General features: G+C 50.7%; 1 protein-coding gene across 13 annotated transcripts in view; it reads right to left on the reverse strand.

The window, feature by feature from the left end:
- The window catches only part of Mapt (microtubule associated protein tau), a 105,834-nt gene that overhangs the window by 53,046 nt on the left and 38,861 nt on the right, over positions 1-13,927 (reverse strand). The window lies entirely within an intron of this gene.

Raw genomic sequence — 13,927 nt, forward strand, 5'->3', positions numbered from 1 at the left:
GCAGTCTGTCAGCTGGGCTATATGCCAAGCCCCCACACAGGGAAAATGGGCACAACGTCAAGGGAGTGCTTTTGCAGAGCAAACCATCTTCCCTTTGAACGATAGACAGATAGCCTCCTGCCTTGCATCCAGACAGGGAGACACGCTGCTGCTGCTGCTGCTGCTGCTGCTGCTGCTGCTGCCAGCACCCTCCTCCAGCCCCTTCGGGTCCACCCAGCCAGTGACGAACCGAGTAAATTGCAGGGCACAGCAGTGTCTGGAGAAGGGTGAAGTGGTTGGTTTAGACTCTGCTCACCAGCAGGGACAGCACCAAAGAGGTGCCCTGAGGTGATCTTGGCAGCAGTGTGCAGGGTTAATGGGAGCAAAAGAATGCAGGCTGGCATGGGAGCGACAGCCACGGTCCAGGGGAAAGTTCAAAGTCCACAACTAGATCGTGGGTAGAGCAGATGGCGAGGAAGGTGTACCTGAGAAAATGGTAGATTGGCTTTTAAATTTAGCCCACAGTTAGGCAGGGAGATTAGAATCCACAAGTATACTGAGGCAGGGGCCTGCATGGCTGGGCAAAGATGGGTAGGATAAAGGGGCACCATGGGGACAGGGGAAGGGGCTGGATGACAGGGCAGTTCCGTTCGCATATCTCTGCTTCCCCAAGGCTGCACGGTCCTCTACCTGGAGATTCAGTTCACTTTGTCTTAATTGGGTTTCTACTGCCGTGAGAAAACACCAGGACCCAAAAGCGTTGATTTCATCGTTCAACTGTCAGGTCACACGTCACCGAGGGGAGTCGGGGCAGGAGCTCAAGGCAGGGACTGAAGCAGAGGCCATGGAGGAATGAGGCTTCCTGGCCTGCTCCTCACGGCTCACTCACTGCCTTCTTATACAACCCAGGTCATCTGCCCAGGGGTGGCGCTGCCCACAGCGGGCTGGGTCCATCCACGCCAATCATCAATCAGGAAAATACCCCGTAGACTTGCTCACGGGCACTCTGATGGAGCCATTTTCTCTTCTCATAACTTGAGCTTCAGTCAAGTTGAAAAACAAAACAAAAACAACCATGACACAATAAGCTCTAGGGATTTTTTTCTACCACCCCCTCTGACTTACATTAAAATTACAAGTTTTTTCCCCATGGGTTTTTGTTTTTATGGATTTTTACAAATTTATTTATTTATTTATTTATTTTTGGTTTGGTTTTTGTGAGACAGGGTTCCTCTGTATAAAAGCTCTGGCTGTTCTGGAATTTTTTTTCAACACAGAGGTATTCCACTTTATTAATTTATTGGTGTGTGTGTGCACGCCTCTGTGTGTGCGCGAGAGAGAGTGCACGTGTGCACACCAGCACACAAGAGGGTGCATGTGCTCATGTGTGTGTGTGCTCACGTATGCCTGTGCTCAGAGTGGAGACCAGAGGTCCAATTTTAGATGTTGCTCCTCAGGCACTGTCCACCTTTTCTTTTCTTTCTTTCTTTCTTTTTTTTTTTTCAATTTGACTTAAATATCCACATCATAGTTCATCATCGAGGGAAGTCAGAGCAGGAGCTGAGGTAGAGACCGGGGAAGAATGCTGCTTACCAACTTGCTCTCCATGGCTTGTTCAACTTGTATTTTTTTTTTCACCATTTTATTTACTTAATGTGCATTGGTGTTTTCCTGCATGTATGTCTGTGTGAGGGTCTCGGATCCCCAGAAACTGGACTTACAGACAGTTGTGAGTTGCCATGTGGGTGCTGGGAATTGAACTCAGGCCCTTACAGAAGAAAAACCAGTGCTCTTAACCTCTGAGCCATCTCTCCAGCCCCCTCTTCCTTCCTTCCTTCCTTCCTTCCTTCCTTCCTTCCTTCCTTCCTTCCTTCCTTCCTTCCTTCCTTCCTTCCTTCCTTTCTCTCTCTCTCTCTCTCTCTCTCTCTCTCTCTCTCTCTCTCTCTCTCTTTCTTTTATTTATTTTTCAAGACAGAGTCTTACTACATAGCTCTGGCTGTTCTGGATCTCAATCTGTAGACCACACTGCCCTTAAACTTACAGAGATCTGCTGTGGGATGGTCTGTATGTCAAATTGCTCTGATTGGTCAATAAATAAAACACTAAATAAATTGGCCAGTGGCCAGGCAGGAAGTGTAGGTGGGACTAACAGAGAGGAGAATTGAGAGAACAGGAAGGTGGAGAGAGTCACCGCCAGCTGCTGCCAGGACAAGCAGAATGTGAAGATGCCAGTAAGCCATGAACCACGTGGCAAGGTATAGATTTATGGAAATGGATTAATTTAAGCTATAAGAACAGTTAGCAAGAAGCCTGCCACGGCCACACAGTTTGTAAGGAATATAAGTCTCTGTGTTTACTTGGTTGGGTCTGAGCAGCTGTGGGACTGGCGGGTGAGAGAGATTTGTCCCGACTGTGGGCAAGGCAGGAAAACTCTAGCTACAGAGATCCACCTGCCTCTGCCTTCCAAGGGCAAGGATTAAAGGCATGAGCCACCACTCACCACTTATTTTATTTTATTTTTAAATATATTATCTTTTTAATCATTGTGTGTGTGTAAGTGCACACACACACTTGTATATGTGAATGTCACTTATGTGTGCTTAGGTGCTTTAGCATATGGTGGAAGCGAGAGGGCAACCTTGGGCGTCTGTCTGTCTGTTTTGCTCACATTAACTGAGGCAGGGTCTCCTGGTTTCTTCCTGCTGCAGACACCAGGCTAGGTCCTCTCTTTCAGCCATTTCCTGTCTGTGTCTCCCAGTTGGCTGTAGGAGCGGTGTGTTTACAGACACATGTGCTGGCATGTCCCGCTTCATGTGGGTTCTAGGGACTAGAACTCAGGTCCTGATGCTTGTGCTACAAACATTTTATGCACTAAGCCATCTCCTCACCCTTCATTTTACTGTTGAGACACAGGTGAGCCTCAAACTCTCCATCCTCCTGCCTCAGGCTCCTGAGTGCTAGGATTTCAGGTTTACATTACCAGACCTGTCTCTTCTCCAGTATGTTTTCTTTTTAAAAAATCTTCATCTCATGTGCATTGGTGTTTGCCTGCATGAATGTCTGTGAGGGTGTCAGATGCCCTGGAAATGGAATTACAGACTGCTGTGGATAACAGTTATGAGCTGCCATGTGGGTGCTGGGAATTGAACCTGGGTCCTCTGGAAGGGCAGCCAGTGCTTTTAACCACTGAGCCATCTCTCCAGCCCCCTCTCCAGTATATCTTCAATACTCCTCCAAATAATAATAATAATAATAATAATAATAATAATAATAATTTAAAAGTAAATGAGTTGTAAGCAAGAATCTCTGCCTTGTAGTCTCTCCCTGTATTCTCCCATCCAAGCACTAGCCAGGCCCAGACCCTTCTTAGATTACAGGATCAAGTGAGATCACTCACGTTCAGGGTGGTATGGCCATATTCCCTGTATTCTCAATGTGAACTTCGGCTTGCTTTCTATGGTGGGCTGTCTTCAGCTATTTCTGGAAGTTTCTATACGTTCCAACTTTGGAGCTGGAGAGCCAAGCATCACTCAAGCATTTGGGTGATGCCTGCAGTTTACCAGTTGGGGATAATGGTCCAGGGTGTGTCTGACGGCTCAGTTGTCTCATTCAACGCACTCACACACCGCCATCCATGCCATGACCTGGCTCCTAACGACCCCTCTGCCCCTGCACACACCCCCGACCTCCGGTCAGGACTAGAGGGCCAGTCACCCCCTCCGGAAGTGGGATGAATTACAGGGGTCTGTGCAGAAATTAAGTCATCTTAAAAACACAGGCTACTATTCACTATGTAAAATAAATAGACTGTGCACATCTCAAGGGCCACTATTTTCCTTCGTGGGGAATAGGAAAATCTGGGTAAGTAGGGAAGTCCCCCAGTCCTGGGAGGGCAGGTGTCCTTAGGATTCTGTTCCTTCTTCATACCCTCCATGGCAAGGCTGGGTCAGCTTGGGGTTTCAGGACCTAGGAACCAAGCCAAGACAGGAATGTAGCTCTGTGGTAGAACACCAGCTTAGCATGTACAAGGCCCCATGTTCCATCTGAAGCATAGGAAAGGCAGAAGGAAGGGAGGAGAAGAGGAAGGGAGAGAGGGATGGTGAGGAAAGGAAAGAATGTTCTGGAACATCCTTGAGGGACCAGAACCGATCCCTGGAGAGCAAGAAGGAGAGATCCTTTCCTGAACTTTATGATCCACACTGATGACACAGAGCAGAAGAGCCCCATGGGGCACCTACCTGGGCTGATGGCTCAGAGCCCCAAGATGGCATTAGGAAGTGCTTACCAGGCACCTGCCAAAGAGGGGCATTATTCACTGTGTGCTTCCCATAGGACCCTGGGGTGCCCTTGTAGGCTCTCCTTTCAGATAAGTATCCCTGTTGACATCGCCGTGTTCATCCTGACACATACATTTCCCAGACCTTCTGAGGCCCAGGGATGTGCAGATGAAGCCCCAGGCCTTTCTGTTTCCAAAGAACAGGACTTCCCAGCTGGAAGACATCGGCCCTTCTGTCCAGCAGAGTGGGAGTCTTCTGTACAGGCCATTTGACGTCTCAGGTGGACAAGGGAATCCTCAGCAACTGACCCCTCACTGAGCCCTCTGGAGCTCTCCTGGAGCCCTGCTTGATCTCCTCAACATGTCTGCCGTTTTCCCTGGGCTCCTTTCCATGACAGAGTGACTGAGCTCACCAGAAACCTTTAAGGTGGGCAGAATGGGGATCCCAGACAGGCAAGGTGCCCCAGGAACGTGACAGACTTGGAAGACACCTGACTGATGCCCCCTGGCTTCCCACCCTGCCACCCTGGGAGCAAGGTTCCCAATGGCACTGGGGCTGGGGCCTGATTCCCTGCCTGGGACTGACTTGCAGGAGAAGTCTACAAATACCAATTAGCCGCTCCCGGGTGAGAACTCCCCTGCAGGCTCCAGAGAAGCCCTGGTGTTTCCCAACTCCCAGAGCATCCAACCTTCTTCCCAAGGGACGCAGGAACCTCCCTGGACTGCGGGTCCCCACTCTGGGGCTGTGTTTTGTTTTTTTTCCTAAAGAGAAGACACAATAGGCGTCCGTCATTGCCTGGGTCCTGCTCATGGCAAAACTGTTCAGGGACCGGCGCTTGAGTTTCTGGGGAGCTCCTTGAGTACGGGAGGGCCTCGACACCCTCTGGTAGCTGGGTAATTAAATAGGATGGCTTCTAAACTCCAGCCGCAGGAGTTTACGGGATAGTCTCTGAAGTGCAGCTACCCAGCTTTCTCATACCTGAGGAGAGACTGAGTAACCCTTGCAGCTGGGGCAGGCAGGGTTCTAACTCAGATCTTCCGACACTGCCATCTCTAAGCTACTGTGTCACACGGCCGCGTTTCCCACAAGCTGTCCTTCTTTTGTAAACGGGGAGTGGGAGAGCAGTTGAGGGGCAGCCGGAGTGACTCAGTGGCAGGCGGGTGCACTGCGAGCCCGGACCCCAGAAGCTTCCAGGGTGGCGGTGGACCGCGGTCCCCGGAGCGGCAGCGGGTGGGGTTTTTCGGCCGCGCTCAGGCCTCGCTAGGGGGCGCCAAACATAAGTCCCGGAATCACCGCGGACACCTGCCTTGTGACTCAGCTGAACGGCCACCACCGCCAGCCAGGTTCTGATCCAAAGGAAGGAGGGACCGTCCTCACTAGCCTCTGGTTAAAAACCCAAACTGGGCTCGGATAACAGGGATGACTGCATTGCATTGTGAATGTCCTGAAAACATGCACGGCATTTAACAGCATTTGAATTATGTCCAGAAGTGATTAGTTGTTTTTTGTTCTTTTTAAACAACAACAACAACAAAAATCTTAACTGGGAGTGGTTGCCCATGCCTTTAACCTCAGCACTCAAGAGGCAGAATCAGGCGGATCTCTGGGAGTTCAAGGCCAGCCTGGTCTACATAGCGAATTCTAGGCCAGCCTACATAGAGAGACTGTCTCAACAAAGAAGCCCTTCCCGCCAAAGAAACCCACTAAAATAGATATCAGGCATGTATGCTGAAAAGCAAGTAGAGATAGAGTCCCCAAATTACCTCCCAACGGGCTCTGCTCTCAAAGGTTATTTTTGACCTATAATCTCAGCACCCAGGAACAAGGCCAGCCTGGATGACAGAGTAAGACCCTGTTTCAAAAAAAATCAAGGGCTGGACAGACAGCTCAGTGGTTAGGAACACTTGTTCTTGCAGAGGAGCTGGGTTCGGTTCCCAGGACCCACACAGTGGTTCACAACCATGCGCAACTCCAGTGCCGTTTTCTAAGCTCTGTGGGCACCAGGCACACATGTGGTGCAATGTGTCCATGCAGGGAAAGCAGTCATTCACACAGAGTGAGAACGTCTTTAAAAAGAGGCTGGTTTTGGCTTATGCACCTCATCTCCCCTCTGCTCCCCAGGATCCAAGTTTTAAACAATTCCTGGGATTGGTTTATTTAATTCCTGCAACAGCTGGTTACTGTGTCTGCTTCCACAGGTGGCTTAGAAAGATCGATTTCTCGAAGCCACACAGAAAGTATATTAAGAGAGCTGGGGTTCAAAACCCAGTACTTGGGCCAGGCAGCGGTGGCACATGCCTTAAATCCCAGCCCTTGGGAAGCAGAGGTATGCAGATCTGAGTTTGAGGTCAGCCTGGTCTACAGAGCAAGTTCTAGGGCAGTCAAGGCTACACAGAGAAACCTGGTCTCTAAAAACCAAACCAACCAACCAACCAACCAACCAACCAAACAAACAAACAAAAAACAAAACAAAACAAAAAAACAACCCCAGTACTTGGGAGATGGAGGGAGTTCAAGCCATCCTCAGCTTGTTTGAGGCTAGCCTGGGCTACATGAGTTATCAGCAGTGGCTGATGACAGCTAAGGAATGTAAGCGCATTGGCTCATCCAAATGGAATCCCTGGTTTCCTCTGAGGACCTTCGAATCCCTGGTCTCCTCGAGTTCGCACTCTACTACAAATGCCTGTGGTCCAACTCTTCCACTTTTCCATACCAAGTCTACTGAAGCAGCAGGCAGTCTAGCCTCTGCTGGAGCCCAGACTTTGAGGAAAGCCCTCCTGTCAGGACACAGAAGAGCGAGGGGGCCAGGCCACAACTGAAGGACAAGACGGATCCTCTAAGGCTTAAATGCATGCATGACCTCTTGAAGCCGAGTCCTGGCAGCTCAGAGGCTGCAGATCCTTTTGGATGTCCTCACTCTAGCAAGGCAGGTGGGGACAGGTACTCTGGGAGGCTGGAGGAAGGCAGCATCATGTGACAACCTCTGAGCTCATGGTCATATCACATTGCAGTTTACCACAGAATATTCTAGAACTGAGCAATAATAGACCTCCAAGGACCGAACAGAATGGCCAAATTAAATGTGGGAAAATTGAGTATATGTAGAGGAGGCTATGTTGTTGAGGAGCTGGGAGGACTCTGGGCCTCTGTGACAGGAGAACAATAGCATTTGTGTGAAAAGATGAATGGAAATTGCTTCAGAGAGAAGCCGGTGCTGCCGTGTGCACACAGATGTCACGGCTGATGTCAGCTGGCTGATGTCCACCAGTGTAGAAGAGTCACACATTGTGCCTGAGAGGACGGCTCTGGTATTTTTGAAATATCTGGCTATATAGCCCAGGCTAGCTTTGAACTCATGATCTTCCTGCTTATCTCCCCTCCCCCCTACACCTTGTTAGGATTAGAGGCGTACACTACTATGCCTGGGTATAGTTTTGGTTTTAAGTAAGAGTTTCTGGAGATTCTGTTTGCTTGTTTGAACTACATGCTTTCTAACTACTAAATAGTTCAGCCTTAAAGGTGGGGCACACCTGAAATCCTAGCACTTAAGGAGGCAGAGGCGAGTGGATCTCTGTAAGTTCATTAGTTCGAGGCTAGCCTGGTCTACATAGTGAGACCTTGTCTCAACTCCGCCTTTCCACTCTTTGCCTCTGCATGTGCCAGGCTAGCTAGCATGCCAGCTTATGGAGCGTCTCCAGTCTCTGCTTCCTGTGCCACCAGGATTACAGACACTCATGTGACAGCGCCCGGCTTTACAAAGGGATTCGAATTCAAGTCCTCATGCTTGCTCAAGTACTAATTTCCCCACTAAAGCATCTCCTCAGCCCTCACCTGCCTCTCTGAAGGCACCTGGAAGTGTGCAGCCTCATCTTCATGGCAGGGCGAGAGCCTCCAGAGGAGCAATTTCTTTTCTTTTTTTTTTTTTTTTTTTTTTGCCTCCCTTTGAACCGGGTTCCCCGAGGCCAGACCTCAAGATCTTATGATGCAGTGTTATATCAAGCCTCCCTGCACCGGAAAGACCCCCAACCTGACCCACCCCCTCCCAGAATGCAGCGGGTCCAGCTTACTAGATGAATTGGTGGCTCCAAATGTGTCACTCTGGGGTTTGAATCTCCCGCCCCAGACTCGCTAGACAAGATACCAGCGTGGAGTCCAAAGTCAGGTCTAAGTCAGCTGGGAAACTCACCCCAGGGGAGACGCAGGGGCCGCCTGCCTCTCCAAAGTGCAGCGTCTTCCTGTGTAACAGAGCAGTGCTATGGCTGACATGCAAGGCTGCAGTGAGTGTCACGGAAACGCTGCATTTGGAAGGTGGCAGGCGCATGAGCAGCTGCAGGGCCGTAGCCTGAAAAGACCCATCGCACTGAGGGACACACAGACACTGAGGGAGGGGCATTCAGGGGCTAACCTGAGCTCTAATTTGACGGAGGTGAGAGAAGGCAGCCATGGACGGGGGGGGGGGGGGGTTCAGCTGGAGGGGAAGGGAAAGGAGGGACCCAGGGGGTGGTTTCGGCAGAGGTGGAATGAAGGAAACCTTAGGGGAAGGTTGGGGTGCTGGCTTCTCACTCCTAGTGCAGACCTTGGGTGAACGGGAAGCGCAGGGAAGATGAGGCAGGTCTGGGGGGACGGACTGAGTGAGCCTGGAAAGCCACAGGAGAGTCTCAGCTTGTTGGGGATTTGCCTGTAAGTAGTGTGTGTGTGTGTGTGTGTGTGTGTGTGTGTGTGTGTAGGGGGGGCAGCGGGGGAGGCAGGAGTTTGAAAGGCCACGGGGAGCAGGCTGAAATTGGCTCTTTTTGCAAAGACATTTCATTAGACGGGGACAGCCAGGAAGCCGGGGAAGGAAGGGAAGAACTGGGAAGGGAAGGTGGCAATTTTTTAGATGTCTTCATTCCTATTTTTTGAGTCTGAGGACATGTCCTGAGGGGCGTAGGGGAGGGGCTGGTGTCAGGAGGGCTGGCTAACCAGCAGTTGTCTCTCAGTAATGAATGACCCGAACTTGGGGTTGTCTTGGAAGGACGGAAAATAAACAATGTCCGGGAACACATGTAAGAAATGCCTCTCTGGGTCAAGGACAATGAGGTTTGAATTCTCTCTGCAATGGTGGGGCGGCGAGAGGGGCATCACTGTGTTGCCCAGGCTGGCCCTGAACACTTCATCTCCCTTGCTGAGGCTTTCAAGTGCTCGGAGCACAGGTATGTGCCACCACACCTGGTTGCCCCAATCCTTCTGTGTAATGGCAGCAGGGACAGAGTTCACAGCATACTCTGCCTTGACTGCCTGGCTCCTTCCTCACTAGCTGTGTGACCCTAGGGCAATCACTCAACCTCTCTGAGCCTCAGTTATCTGTAAGATGTGGGGGTTAAACAATGAATACGCGTGCTTTTAAACTACATAAGGACCATCTCTGGTAGTTATCATTAAAGCTTGATCGTCCATCAATGCGCCTGAACCTTTATGGGATAAATGTATTTGCAGACCAAAAAGCTGCTCAGGGAAAATGCCCCTTCTCATCCCAGATCCTCCAATGGGACAGGTCTTCCTCGGGTTGTGTTATAATAATACTCTCCCCGAGCCTGCCCTTGCAGAAGGCTCTGGAGCCCACCCCGGGGAGAAACACCCATCAGCAAAAGGGAGATTGTGAGAATTGCCTGCTCTCTCTAAGGGCTCTTGTTTGAAAATACTCAGGGCACGTGGTGCCCTTGGCCCTCCCAATGCAGCCTCTGGCCAGGCAGGGCAGATGGAAGACCCTGTGAGATCATCCCCTGGTCCCGTGACACCCCGGGGACCATGCCAAAACTCTGTCCTGGCACACCCTTCGCGAAGCCAAGCACTTTGTAGGAGGGGTGAGGGGCCTACAGAGGTCCCTGCCAGAGCAAAGGGTGCCAGCAGAGATTATTCACAAATGCTACTTTTATAGAGGAAGTGTGACTGCAGACAAAAATCCTCAGGTTGCAGGAAGAACAAGTGCTTCTTCAAATACACATCATGGGGACCCCCCACCCGGCCCAAGACGCCCCCTTGTGAGCGGGCATTTCCTCCATTGCACTGTTTTCAAACACCTGCCATGCTGACGGTTCTGAAGAGCAGCAAACATACTCTCCTTTGGGCAACACAAAACACCCTTGCACCAGAGTCCAGCCCGCTGAGGAGGGCTGGCTGCGCACTGCAGACCTGGGCCAATTAGCGTGGACACGGCAGCAATCTGGGTCAGGGAGAGACGGAACAGGAGGCCCGGGCAACAACATGCTGTTGAAGCGACAGCCTTGCTAGATGCTAAACACCCACTACAGAAAGATCTGAAGACAGACAGACTGGACAGGAGTCATGTCCAGAAACAGCGAGGCTGGTGGGAGGGGAGAAGTGGGAGGCAGGGAAAGAGAGGTGGGAAGGGGGAATGAGAAGGAAGTCCGAAGAACTTAGGCTTATAGTAGGAAATAAAATTCTATTTGGAAAATTGAAAAAAAAAAAAAAGACCAAACATTTCACTGGGGTGGGTGAGGGAGAGCATGTGTGCATGTGTGTGTATGCATGCATGGATGTGTGTGTTTATGTATGTATATGTGTCTGTGTGTTTTTGTATATATGTGTGTGTTTATGTATGTGTGTGTGCATGTGTGTGTGTGTGTGCATGTGTGTGTGTGCTGTGTGCACATGTGCATATCAAGAGGGAAAACCGGCCAATGAGAACTATGACCACACTGCATGTCTACTCTGGGTCGTCTAGTGTCTCAGGAGTCACTAGCCGAAGCACACTCGGGTGAGTGTGGTGGGTCTGTACTTATACTGCTGGCACTTGGGAGGCTGAGGCAGAATTATTACACATTCAAGGCCAGCCTGGTCTACATAGTGAATCTAGGCCAGCCAGAGTAACACAGTGAGACCCTGTCTAAAAACAAAACAAATAAATAAATTTAACGAGAAAACATTACATAAAAGGCATGAAATTAAATTTCCTTTCTTTGGCCATGTCTAAAAATAGAGATGCCCTTTGAGCCTGGACAGAAGGCAGAACTCCCAGCTGGCCTGCAGAGATTGGTGCTGGTCAGCCTCAGCGCCCCCATCTCCAGTTGCCCAGCAGGGCCCTCTGGCTCCACAGGGTAAAAAGCAATTCGCCCCAAGGAATGGTGTGTACACAGATTTCTGCACTTGTCAATCCGGCTTTGGCTTAAACCACGTTGCTGAGGAAATTTTGTCTGTATTAAGCTGCCAAGGTAGCTTGCCCACTGTTTGTACAATCTCAGGATTGTTACTGGAGGTGGGGATCCCAGAGGACAGGGCAGTGGTGGAATGTGGCTGCTACCAGGAAGCAGAGGGGCGCAGGAAAAAGGCCCTGCCAAAGGTGCCTTCAGGGACTGGCAGGTCAACCGTCCCTGCTGGGGGACACACACCCGGTGCTGGGTTAGTGCATCAGAGAAAAGCGCTCATGAACAGGAAAGGGCAGGTGTTCCTGTACAAGGAGAGCAGGTGGCTGCCAGGGGAAGGTGCTGGGGTGGAGGATGGGTTTCAGAGGGACCCCCCCACCCCACCCCTCCCAATCCCTGCCACCCTCCAAGGCTAGGAGTGCAGAGGAAGCTGCAGAAGCTGCAGAGTGTCAGAAACAGGTCCACCAGCACACTCCCACTTTGAAAGAATTCCACAGTTGGTCTCCCTGGTCCTGCCTCTTTCCCTGGAGGATTGGGCTGGAATCTAGCAACCTGGAGACACGGGCAGGAATCACTGACTTCATTGTTTTCCACTTGACATTGGGCAGGTAGGTTATCACCGTCACACCACACCCCTGGCGCTAAGCAGAGCAGAGACTCCTGAATGAATTATTTTGAACTACTGGGAACCACTCAGTACTTCTGCATGGGACAGGCACTTCAGGAATGAGTGGGAGAGTGGAATAGTGGATGCTCAGAGTGCACGCCATACATCCCTTCTGGTCTCACTTCCAGGCCTGCATGTGCTACCACACAAGCTTCACTGAGGTAGAGAGAGAGAGACAGAGGGGCGGGATGGGAAAGAATATATTGGAAGGACCCAGATCTGAGAGACATGAGGCCCAAAGATGGCTGAAAGTCTGCACCAGCTTCAGGGGACGGCTCCCTGACGACCACAGGAGCCAGAGACTGAGCTAGAAGTTAGCAAAGGTCGAAGGACACCCCCCTCGTGTCTGGGTTCCGGGGCTGTTGGGGAAGCCCCTGAGTCCTGCAGACTCCAGACTCCTTTGCCGTCTCTAGGCTCCAAAGGATAGGAATGGTAAGTACCAGAGCCCCCTGCAGACACACCCCTGACCACTGTTCCAGGCAGTCTTGGGCCAGGAGCACCATCAAGCTGCAAAACAAAGCTCTGAAGAGGCCCCGGCCTTGTGATGAGAAGGAGAAGAGAATGGAGGAGGGAAGAATGGAGCCGGGGCAGGGTACCCAGGGGAGGCTGCCCGACTGCTGCCCGAGGGGAAGTTCTCTTAGGAGGGATGAGTCCCAGCACAGCATCAGCTGCAGACCTTCCCCGTCACCCCAGGAGGCTGGGATGCAAGCAGCTCACTCATCCAGACAGAGTCAAGTGCTTGCCTGTGCTTTTCCCAGTCAGTAACCCACAATGGTTAGACTCCAAGGAGAAAACACAAGCCGGCCTCAGGTCCAGGGTCCACCTTCTCTGTGGGAAGGAAAGAGGATGCCACTGTGATGAGGCCGACTAAGATGTGGGAGGTGGCCTAGCCAGTTAACTACAGAGGGAGAATAGGACGTTGGCCTCTCCTCTTGGGCTGTGCCAGTCCCAGCCAGCAGCTTTCTGTGTTTCTGAGAAGTGTTCCGCCCTGCAGTCTCACACTTGTCAGGATGTGGCCTGGTCTACCTGGTCAGCAGCATCGGCCAGTAAAAGTCTAGCGATGAAGAAGCTAGTGTGATACACACACTTTACCAGATGGCCGACGATACCATCTGGGCAACTGTCCAACTAAGGTTTTCTTAAACTTTATTTTACTTATCATGAGCATCATTGCTGTGTGTGTGTATGATATGGGGGGCACACGTATGTGGAAGTCAGAGTGTGTGTGTGTGTGTGTGCATGTGTGTGTGTATGATATGGAGGGCACACGTATGTGGAAGTCAGAGTGTGTGTGTGTGTGTGTGTATGTATGATAGGGGGGCACATGCATGTGGAAGTCAGAGTGTGTGTGTGTGTGTGTGTGTGTGTGTGTGTGTGTTTGTTATGATATGGGGGCAAATGCATGTGGAAGTCAGAGTGTGTGTGTGTGTGTGTGTGTGTGTGTGTGTGTGTGTTTGTTATGATATGGGGGGCAAATGCATGTGGAAGTCAGTGTGTGTGTGTGTGTGTGTGTGTGTGTGTGTGTGTGTGTGTATGATATGGGGGGCACACACATGTGGAAGTCATCAGACAAATTTGTGGTTCTCTCTCTTCACCTCCAGCTCGGGTCATCAAGCTTGTGTGACCAGCACCTTTACCTACTGGGCCATCTTATTGGTCCCAACTAAGGTTTTTAAAAATTAAATTAAAACTTACAATACATACTGCTAGCTGAGAATAAAATGAAGTAAATATCACTTAGATTCTATGAGCAGTTTAATTATGAGCGCTCACTAATGATGGTAAGTGAAAGAACAAAGCCACGGTGCAAAGCCTGAGAGTGACATCACTTCTCCTATGTGAAGCCTGTTAGATATTTAGCTCAC

This window comes from Peromyscus leucopus, chromosome 8b (genome assembly GCF_004664715.2).
Source record: "Peromyscus leucopus breed LL Stock chromosome 8b, UCI_PerLeu_2.1, whole genome shotgun sequence".
Classification (NCBI taxonomy): Eukaryota; Metazoa; Chordata; class Mammalia; order Rodentia; family Cricetidae; genus Peromyscus; species Peromyscus leucopus.